Source organism: Lycium barbarum, chromosome 12 (genome assembly GCF_019175385.1).
Source record: "Lycium barbarum isolate Lr01 chromosome 12, ASM1917538v2, whole genome shotgun sequence".
Taxonomy (NCBI): domain Eukaryota; kingdom Viridiplantae; phylum Streptophyta; class Magnoliopsida; order Solanales; family Solanaceae; genus Lycium; species Lycium barbarum.
The window spans coordinates 33,226,649-33,237,531 of record NC_083348.1 but is presented as its reverse complement, the minus strand read 5'-3'; the positions used below and the strand labels follow the sequence as shown (position 1 = coordinate 33,237,531).

Sequence of the window (10,883 nt, the reverse complement as noted above, 5' to 3'; positions counted from 1 at the left end):
TGGAAGAGGATTACAAGTTAAACGAAATGAATCGGAACAACTTCAATAAAATCTCGGACCCGATTTTAGTCTATATTGTAGGAGGCATATCTCCTAGTATATGAGGAGTTTTAAGGTGTTTCAAAAGCCTAAAACGAAGTTCATCGAGTCTAGTTTTCAATGAAACAAACCGCTTGTCAAAACGATATCGGGGTAATGAGATATGGACGATGCAAGTCGGATGAGCGGGGATTATGACTTAAATGTTCACAATTTTTCAATTGTGGCCGTGTGGGCCCCACAAACACAAGGCAAAAATCAGATTTTTGCCCATGCTCAGTTGGGGGAACGTGCAAGACCCCTTGGGCAGAAACATATCCAACTTTTCTGACCAAAAGTTGCATGCCAACTCATTTTTCCCAATGCCACAAATTGAACAAGAGAGAGAAGCTCTCATCTTCTCCAACTAGAGAAAGAGAGCCACGGCTATGGCAGCTCCTCCACCACCAAAAAAAAAATCAGTTTTCTTCCTCAAATCAACTCCTCATCTAGTGTACAAGAACGTGTAGTAGTTGTTGGAAAGAAACAAGGGGGTGTAGCACCTCAATAGGGTTGAAGATTCGGCCAAAGTGAAGAACAAGTTGTAAGGTAAGAATGTTTATTGTTCTTGTGTTGCATGATGATTTGAATGTATAGTTCATGAAGGTTGTTGTTGGATTGTTGTTGTAGTTGAAGTAGAGAGTGAGCCGTGAGTGTTGGGGAAGCCATGGTTGGTTTCATTTTGTATGTATTGTTGGTGAATTGAATGGGTGTCAACATATGTAAATGAACAAAGATTGTAGAAGTTGGTTTATGATGTTGTATGTTGGTATTGGACTGTTTTGTGAGGGAGTTAGTGAACTGTTTTTACTTGATATTTTGATTGTTATTATCATGAATTTCATGATGGAAATGAAGGTGTTTAATGGTTGGAGTTGAAACTAAAATCGTTTGTGAGTTGTTGTAAGGATTATAGAAATGACGATGTAGTTTAGTTGTGTACGAATTGATGTTGTATTTGTCGTGTGGATAGCTGGTCATAACCTATTGAAAATATATGAAAATAAGGCATGAAATAATGTGTAAGAATCATAGGTGGTTTGCTTAGTATGTTCGTAAATGTTTGCAAGAATTCCGAACATTGTTTAGGGACTGTTTTGGACATGTTATTGGACTGTTTTGGACATGTTGTGGTAATGGACTGTTTTCTAAAAAGTTTAAATGAGCCATGTGTTGTAGGCTTTAATGGAATCATGTTTAATCTCCTTGTACATGTATTGAAAATGGATTGAATGTGTTGTGGTTTGGATGAATGGATGAAAATCATGAAGTTGTTATAGTTGTGTTGAAGCCGTGTAAAGGGGCTGTTTTAGGGGAAATTATGGACTGTTTTGTGCCAAGTTTTGATTGTTGTTGTTATGAACATTGTGGTATATTGTATGTATGTTGAATATGTGAATTTAGGTGTTAAAGAAACAAATCAAATTGAAGTACGCAAGCAGTCCAAAACAGTGGACTGTTTTAAGGTTAGAAGCAAATTAGTGAATGTTGAATATTGATTGTTGCTATGAACGTGTAGTGAAAGTGAAGCTTAATGATTCAAGTTGAAATTGAAATGGTTTGTGGGCTGTTATAAGAATAAATATGATGCTGAAACAGTTCCGATAATCGCATAAGTAATGTTGTAAACGTGTTGTTGTCGTTGTAATTGAAGTTGGAAAATTGCGAAATAGAAATTGTAGTGTTGTGTGTGCTGTTTGGCCGTGAGTATGGGACAGTTTTGAATGATGTATGGACTGTCCAAAGTCCCTTAAATCATGTTTATACAAGTTTGGATTGATACATGAAAGAATGACTAGCAATATTAGCTTGTAGCACTAGTTGGTTTGAATGCGAACGAAACGTCGTCTAAATGTTAGAAAGGGATTGTGAGTGTCAAAATACGTATCGAATTCCCTCGTAAACTAATCATAGCTTGTGATATCTTGATATAGGATAAGTACCATTGGGCAGCAAGTACAAGTTATTATACGACTAAACGCTAAAGGTATATAAAGCTTATTCCTTCTTTTCTTGGCATGTCCTAGACGTAAGTATGAAACGATATGAACCTTGGGGTAAATTCTATTCTCTAGTTCCATGCATGACTTATGATTCTATATTTCCCTAATGCTATTGTCACGAGCCTACTACATGATTGACTAATGAATGATGTATAGAAGTTCCTACTCTTAAAAGAATGGCATGAATAGAAGTATACTTGATTTTCAAAAGCTACATCATGAAAATTGATACATGTACATGAAAGCTGAAACGTTCCTTGCTATGGCTTATAATGAGAGTTGAAAAGAATTGAATATGATTATTATCCCAATACTTTAGAGCTGGTTAGTTGCTTATCTATTGAGTCTCAAAAGATGCATTGCATATATGTGGTTGCTTATTATTCTGCTCGTGCTTATCGCTATATCCTTCACTGAGTCCCGGGCCAGGACACGTTCTCGTGCGCACATCTACTATATTATTACCGAGTCCCTCATTAAAGGGCCGGGACACGTATATGTTTATGTTTATGATGCTATGACTATATTCACCGAGTCCCTCACTAGAGGGCCGGGACACGTTATATATATATGATGATATGATGATGTGATGATATGATGATATGGAGATGGTGGCCAGGAGGGCACATATATTCCTTATTACCGAGTCCCTTACGAAAAGGCCGGGACACGTCTATGTGCATGTTTATGATACTATGATTTTAATTACCGAGCCCCTCACTAGAGGGCCGGGACACGTATATATGTTATATACAGAATGATTATGCAGCTTTGATTACAAAACACTATATGGACATTGATATGAGAATGATACAGATGAAATATGTTCAAAGGCAAGTCTTTATGAAATTCTGTTAGTTGCATTGAGTCCTATACATCTTATCTCAGTATGAGTCTATCACTATGTTTCATGCTTTACATGCTCAGTACATATTCCGTACTGACCCCCTTTCTTCGGGGGGCTGCGTTCATGTCCGCAGGTACAGACGTTCATTTCGGAGATCCGCCAGCTTAGGACACTTATTCAGCTATTTTGACTGCTCCTTTGTTCCGGAGCCTAGCTTGTGGTATAACTCCCTTATGTTGAATTCATATGAGTTTATTTGGGTACGACGGGGCCCTGTCCCGCCATATGATACGGTCATTACTCTTAGAGGTCTGTGGACATTTGTGTGGGTCTGTTTATGGTTGTTGACGCGTTTTATGATTATGACATATGTTTGGGGCGTACCCATTCGTAATGGCAGCCTTGTCGGCTTGCATATATATGTATTTTTGGTATGTTGCATATCGTGGCAGCCTTGTCGGCTTGCGTAGAAAAATATATGTTGTTGTTTAAAAATTGTAACTCCTCAGGAGACAGGTGCCTACGACATACAAAAAAAAAATTTTGACAGCTTTAAAACAACACCATACCTTTTTATACAAATAAGTTCATGACATACTAGTTATAAATGATTATAGTTAACAAGTGACATGAGTGTCCAATTCGGGCACTAGTCACGGCCTACGGGGTTGGGTCGTGACATTTAGACATGCAATCGTTGTCGTCGTTCTCGTCATAGACATATTCTCTTTCTTACATCGTTATTGTCATTATCGTCGTAGGATTATTCTCATTAGAATAGCTACATTACTTGTCATTAGATAAGCGGTATAAGGATCAAAGGTTTCCTTTAGGTTCTACTTCAAAATAGGCCAACCGGAACAATAGATAAAATCCGGGATCCATGGGCCCACCTCGGGTCAAATGAGGAGGCATATCAAATTCACGTTCGTTACATTTCATGACGTCTCCTGGGAGGGTTTTAGGGTAGTCGGGACCTCTCTATGCGAGCTCTAGATATTTAGGAAGTCTTTCTAACATTTTGCACAATTTTTAGTTCAATTCCATTGAACGAAACGTGGAAAACTTTGGGTGCGGATTCCGGAGAACGGAGTTGTCCCCGCGGCTCGTATCCGACTTATTACATCTAAGACATGCCATAGAAAGAAGGGTGAAGCCTTACATACCTCTTTCCGCTCTTTATGCTATTCCAAACTCAAGTCGCAAATCCGCCAAAATCTACAAATTGGTCACATTTACCAAACTTGATTAGAGCATTTAGAATTGGATTCTTAAAGTAATACTTGGCTACCGAAATTTCGGTAGCACTTCCCCTGTAAATACACCATCCCCAAAACTCAACCTAGCAAATTTTTAATCAACAACAATCCGGGAATTCAACCCGGCCAAACTATCAACATAATGTCAACAACCATACTAATAATTTCCATATTCAATCCAAAATACATTCTAACACTTCCATTAACATTCTACTTCCTTCAAGACTTTCCAATCCCAATAAAATCTATAACAACCTTATAATTTATATTCCAACAACACCATACTAACATCATTGTCTTCCCTACATGCAAAGACATTATATACAATTCACATAATTTCTAAAACAAGTCTCCAATTACTACAACTTCACTAAGCTCATCCAATTTTTCATTATCAACATAACATCCACAACAACAACAACCAAATATTAGATAAAATAGTTAAACCATCTTTCCTACACACACCCATAGGCACACGGCCACAATATAGTTTTTCTCTTCCATGAATTTCATCCACTTTTACATGCTACAACACACAAAATCTCCCATAACATATAAAAAAAGAATTAAACCTTACCTTTTTCTTCAATTCTTCACTTAGCTAGAAATCTCAACTTGCATGAACTTGTGTTTTTCTTGCTCTAATGAACACTCCACCTTGCTAAGGACCCTTTAATTAGTTGCTTGGCTCGGAAGGAATAATTTTTGATGAAAATCTTCCAAGGTTTTGTGGTGGCCAAAAATGGCCCTTAGGTTTCTCTTCTCTCTTCTTTGTTTTCTTATGTTCTTGGAGGTTCTAGAGGATTGTGGGAAAAATTAGAAGACTTGGTCTTCTTTTATTCCCATGGATTTTTAATCCAACATGGGCTTGGCCCATCAAGAAGGATGGATAGCCAACCTTGGCCCAAAAAAAAAATCAAGCCCATTTTTTTTTGTACTCCATGACAAATTTTAATTTTTTTCCAATTTCCAAATTTGCCCTTTGTCTCCCTCCATAATTCCACGAGTCATATTGCGAATTTACCTTTTCGCCCCTAGCCTTTCTTATCATTTCCACTCCTAAACTTTTCATAAGCAACTCATATGCCAAACAAAACAAAAAATAAGGCCTTGCTTGTTGTCTTGCCGCGATTGTCTTGAATTTTCCGATTGCACAAAAATGCGGGATATAACATTTTTTAGGGAAAAAAAAGTAGCAAACATATCGAGACGTTGTATCTATTCTTACAAATGCAATAACTTCTTCAAAAGCAGTAGTAGCACATGCCCTAACAGGAAAACTATTTGGCCAAAATGCTAAATGGCCAAAATGAAGCAGCCATTTTGTTTCACAACGTAGCAGTACAGGTTTCAAAACATAATAGCTGATTGGTTTAGGTCTAATGTCCTTAGTTTGGCTTTGTATCAGTAGCAAGATAGCAGCAAATAGCAATAACAAACAGGCCTTAGAAGTGAGCCAAATAGGTGGTATCAAGTAAACACTTCAAGTGCTACATTGATCATTTTTTTGAATCAAAGACACTGCAATTTTAACAAGCAGCTTCACAAATGCAAAGCCAAAGTATAGCAGCACCAAGTGTAGCCCCTGTCTGCCTAAATGCCACAAGTATAGCAACAACAACTATTGATTCAATAATTAAGTGCATCATTTGTGCAAAATGTAGCAATGGATACCAAAAATACAGCAGCAAGCTGCCTTTCTAGCAATAACAGAAAGCAACCAGTAGCAACAATAGATCGGAACTCCAACTTAAAGAAAATTTAGACAAACAAAGGGGAGGGGGGCTACTACCATCCGTATTTCAGTGCCGCACAAGATCAGAAGGTTTCTCGAACCTTGGGCATGGCAGGCTATCGAAGGAAGCTAAACCAATCCCTAAGTTTTCCTTAGATTTCAACCACCTGGACAATAGAAAAAAAAAATGCAGTCAAAGGAACTACTAACCAGTAAACAAGATTTAGAAGTGCTTTCATGAGTAAACATAAAAAATATAATTTTTAGGGGAAAGGTAAAAGAAAATTCCCAAACAGGATGCCCACTATTCCACTCCAGTCTTAAAACAAAAGCTTAGTGCTAGATTTCAACAGTTTCAATCAACAATCTTAATAAGGAAAAGATCAAGTAAACATATACCACATATTAAAACACAGCTCATGGTTTGTGAGTAAGGAAGGGTCTGCCTGGTTTAAGCCCATTTGCCACTTAAACAAAGCCATAAACTTACCACTTTAAGGCAACTGAATATGAGAATCACAAGCACAGAACAATCACATTTTATCTTGTAACGACCCGTTTTGTCGTTATTGTCAATTTCGAGGAAACTTGCAACTCTGACTTCTTAAAAATGTTTTTGCTTCGTTATGTTTCTGGGAATCGCTAATTAAATCAAAAACCATTGGGCGAATCGCGCAAAAGCTTGGAATGAGGGCTACCAGGCCCAGTTAGGTTGTGCCACAACAGCTAAAGAGATTATTAGTTAGTTGTTCTTATTATGGATTTCATTGAATCATCCCCACTTGTTCATCACCCTAGAATGGTTCCAAACTAATTTCTCATTTCCTTACAAGTTTTTAAATGGGTCTCTTCCATAAATCTTGAAAATGGATATCTCAAAGATAAGCTTAAAAATGGTAACTTTACCTAGCTAATGGCTTAAAATAGTTGACGTTATTCATGGAAAAAAGTTGTTAAATCACCTAGTGATGTTACGAACAAAATCTAGAGTAGGCTAAGTTCCCAAACCTTCCTTATTAATTCAAAATCTCCTATAAGGGTTCTAATGATGATTTCTATTCTTGGGTCTCATGTTGGTGTCAGATTCCTTCATGCGGATTACGATGTGATTATCAAATTAAAGAATCAACGGATGATCGTGGCACCTACTCGGCCTTGATATAGGTTACGGCTTTCCTTTTGGGTAGACTCCAGTTAGTTTCTCATATTCATGTATTAGAAGGAACGGAGAATGCATGTGTCGGAGTTGGATATTTGGGATGGATCCATAGTATGGTATTGTTGTGTGATATGTGTATTCGGGCTTGTGGCATGTAGGTTCCTTAGGATGTTTGAATTAGTTTCCTTGAGTGTTGGTGGTTTCTATGTGACTTGGAAGAAGCAGTTGATTCATACTTTTCTATGGTTTAAGTGAGAATTTCTGTAAGGTGTGCCTAGATTGTGCTATACTATTATACTGGACCTAATCAACATTGGGCGGATGAAATGTACCAATGATTGTATACTAATTCTAGATTGGTAGTAGTAGTATTGTCATGTAAGTAGAAAGTGAAACTATCATATACTGATGATGGATAGACAGAAAAAAAGGAAAAGCGGTAAGATTATGGTGTGACTTATTTGTTCTATTGTGTGGGCTTGATGCTACGTGCTATTAGTAGATATTGGAATTTGTTGTTCCTTCTTGATTGTGATATCGTAGTACTACAGTTGTTACACATCGAAAAAATTTATGTTGATGCACAGTGAATAGACTAACGAAGGGCATGAAGTATATGATATTTCAATAAGTAAGAAATAGCATTTGATGATCCTAATTGAGATTTCAAAGACATTCGAGGTAAGAGGAGAAAGTTTGCCAAGAAAGGCAAGGTATACGTTATGTATTGGAAAAGATTTGAGAGTAAAAAGTTAATGATGACTTAATAATGTCTTGGAGAAGAGTTATAACGTCCCTTAGATTGTTAATGAGGTGTTAAACAAGTGTAAAGAAGGTTCCATAAGGATTGAAGATCAAACGAGTCGACGAGGACGAATTTCGAAAAGCTGGGCAATATATGGTCCAACATATGGACCGTATAAAACATACTGGCCGTATGTTAGGCCGTATATTCTGCCCAGAATGGCAGCCCTCACTGGACCAAATGTACGGCCAGAGATACGGTCCATATAAATTATACGGACTGTATGTTGGTCCGTAGAAATGAGCAAGACAAATTTTTAAGTTATTAAAAAGAGGATCAAGTTCATTGCATTCATTTCATTTTCTCACCCCACACTTCAAGAACTCTCTAGAAAGCTCTCCACACTTCTCCCAAAAGAACTCAAGAGAAATTTATGATCAAATTCATCAAACCAAGAGAATCAAGGGTAAGAAACTCATTAGGGTTCATCCAAGGCAACAAATCTCATTGGAAGTGGAACTAGGGTTTTGGCTCAAGTGAATTATTTCCACTCAAGGCTCATTCCCGCACTATCTAAGGTAAGTTTTATGATCATTCCATGTTGTTTAAGGTATTGAGAGGTTGAAAGACTTGGATTGTAGAAGGAGGTAGAAAATGGGTCATGAATATGAGAATAGTGGCATTTTTTAGTAGTAGTTTGGAATGAGTCATGATTATTGATATGTTGTGATTATAATTATGTTATAAATGATATTAAGAATATGGGATAAACATTATATTGTGAGTAAATGCAATGGTGTACTATGACCATGGTTATGGATGAATTGAAGTGAGATTTGGGAAATGTGGATTATGTAGGTGTATGAAGATTGTTGCTTATGATGTTGTGAATGTTATTATAGATGTTTTGGAGTTGATATGTAATAAGTTGTATCAACTAAGGAAATGCTGCCCAATTTTCTCTAGCTTTAATTGAGCCTGTTCATGTAATCGATTAGCTAACGTTAATACGAACTCTCATGAAGGTAGAAACGTGAGCGTTGAAGGAGAACGATCAGGCGATAGAATAGCTAAACAAAAAGGTATGTGAGGCTAGTCCCTTCCTTCCAAGGCATGACTCCCATGACATGAATTCTCCTATTTTCCCATGACTTTCTTACGTTCCGGCAATTATGAGCCTATGATTATAAGGAACTTAACATGAGATACAGAAACAAGATATGTTCTGAGCATGATAGTGATGATGATCAGTTAAGTCTAAAGATCCTAAAGCTAATGATTTTAACGATGATCCATTGATGTTTTTTATTGTATACACTCACCTTATATGCTAATTCCTTCAAGGTGAGTCAGAATGTTTATGAATGCTACATAATGGAATCGGGGGCTCACGACCTTATGTCACCCCGATAAAGTATAATTATCTTTGAGTTTCTATGCATGCATTATGATGAGTACATGATGATGATATTACACCGCGCCTATATGGCCGGGCAGACACCGCTAAGGCGGGCAGCGTATACACCATGTCTAGATGGCATGGGCAGACACCACTAGTGGGAGGCATGAGATGGTTACCTCGGACGCGGGAGGCCTGGACGCGGGCTAATGATGATCACACCGTACCTATATGGTCGGGCAGCTTTTACATATATATATGCATACATGATATGATGATGATGTTTATGAAGTAAGTCAGCATGCATTATTTCTATTAAAACTGACCGTCAGTTACAGATTGTTCTTCATTTGATATCCCCCTGTTTCATTGATGTATTGTTATTGTTTATGCCTTACATACTCAGTACAATATTCATACTGATGTCCTTTTCTTTGGATGTTGTGTTCATGCCCACAGGTAGACAGGGAGGTGATCCAGATTCATAGGAGCTATCAGCAGACTTTGAGAGCACTCCATTGTTCCGGAGGTTCCATTTGTTACATCCGGTATTTTTGTATATTCGAAAGAAATTCGAGATAATTTGACTTGTAATGAATAAGGCCATATTTGGACCTTACTTGGTATGAATGTGTCGGCTAAGAATACATTGGTGTGGAATTACGAAAGGAGGCCGAGGGCAAAATAGGAATTTTGAAAATTGGTTTCGGAAATTACAAAATTTAGCTAACAATTGGGCTAAAAAAAATGAAAATAAGGCCCAATTTGAGATAGGGTGGCCGGCCAAGAGGCCTTTGGCCCAAGCCCACCAATTAGTCATGTGACTAATTATATTAAGAGATAAGACTTCAAGAAACTTCAAGAAAAATTAAGCAAAAACAAGAACAACAAAAGAGAGGGGCAATCGGCCAAAGAGGAGGAGAAAGAGAAAAAGAAAAGAAAAATTCTTGGAGCTTAATTCTTGGTTCAAAAATCCATCTCTTTTAAAATTTCTACTAAGCTCAAGGTGCTCTTCAAGTTGGTATAATTATTGTGACAAGAAACTACCAATTGTGGCAAGTGGAAGAGTTGGGAAAAGGTAAGAATCCATCCCTTTTTATTATGTTATGGAGCTTTGTTCATGTTGTGGAATGTAGAAATGAATAGAATTGGTGAAAATATGGAAGTTTGCAAAGTGGGTGTGTTTGTTGGAAAGTGGTCGTGTGTGTGTGTTGATGTATTGATGTAATGAGTTGAATTTTTATGTTGTATTCTAGTTGTAGTTATGGTGAAAATTGTATTAGAAATGAAAGTTGAATGAATTCGACGGAAATTGGAAATATGGAATGTAGCCGTGTGGTGTTGTGTTGATGGTGGAAAATGAATTAAATTTTGTTTGGTATGTTAATTGTGTTGTTATGGTTTTGTGAAGTAGATGGAAGAATAAAGGGTTAAGCTAACGTGAAGAATTTGTTGTTAAGTTGTTGTCGGAAAGTATGTCGTTTAGTATGATCTTTTGAAATTAAGAAAATGAAGTGGTTAAGGTGCAAATGATGGTTAACGTTGATAAACTTGGAAGATGGAAATGTGTTATGAACTAGTATGTTAAAGATTAGGAGAATTGGATAGATTATGGCGTTGATGGAAAGTTGGCATGTTTCTATATCTTGTGTATATCT

At 37.1% G+C, this 10,883-nt stretch overlaps 1 long non-coding RNA gene across 1 annotated transcript; it reads left to right on the top strand.

Moving 5' to 3' along the window:
* The first annotated feature begins 392 nt into the window (after positions 1 to 392).
* LOC132624022 (uncharacterized) lies at positions 393 to 3,279 on the top strand. The gene is made up of 3 exons (XR_009576511.1): positions 393 to 627; positions 2,013 to 2,065; positions 3,062 to 3,279. It is a non-coding gene; the product is annotated as an uncharacterized LOC132624022 (long non-coding RNA).
* The last annotated feature ends 7,604 nt before the right edge of the window (positions 3,280 to 10,883 follow it).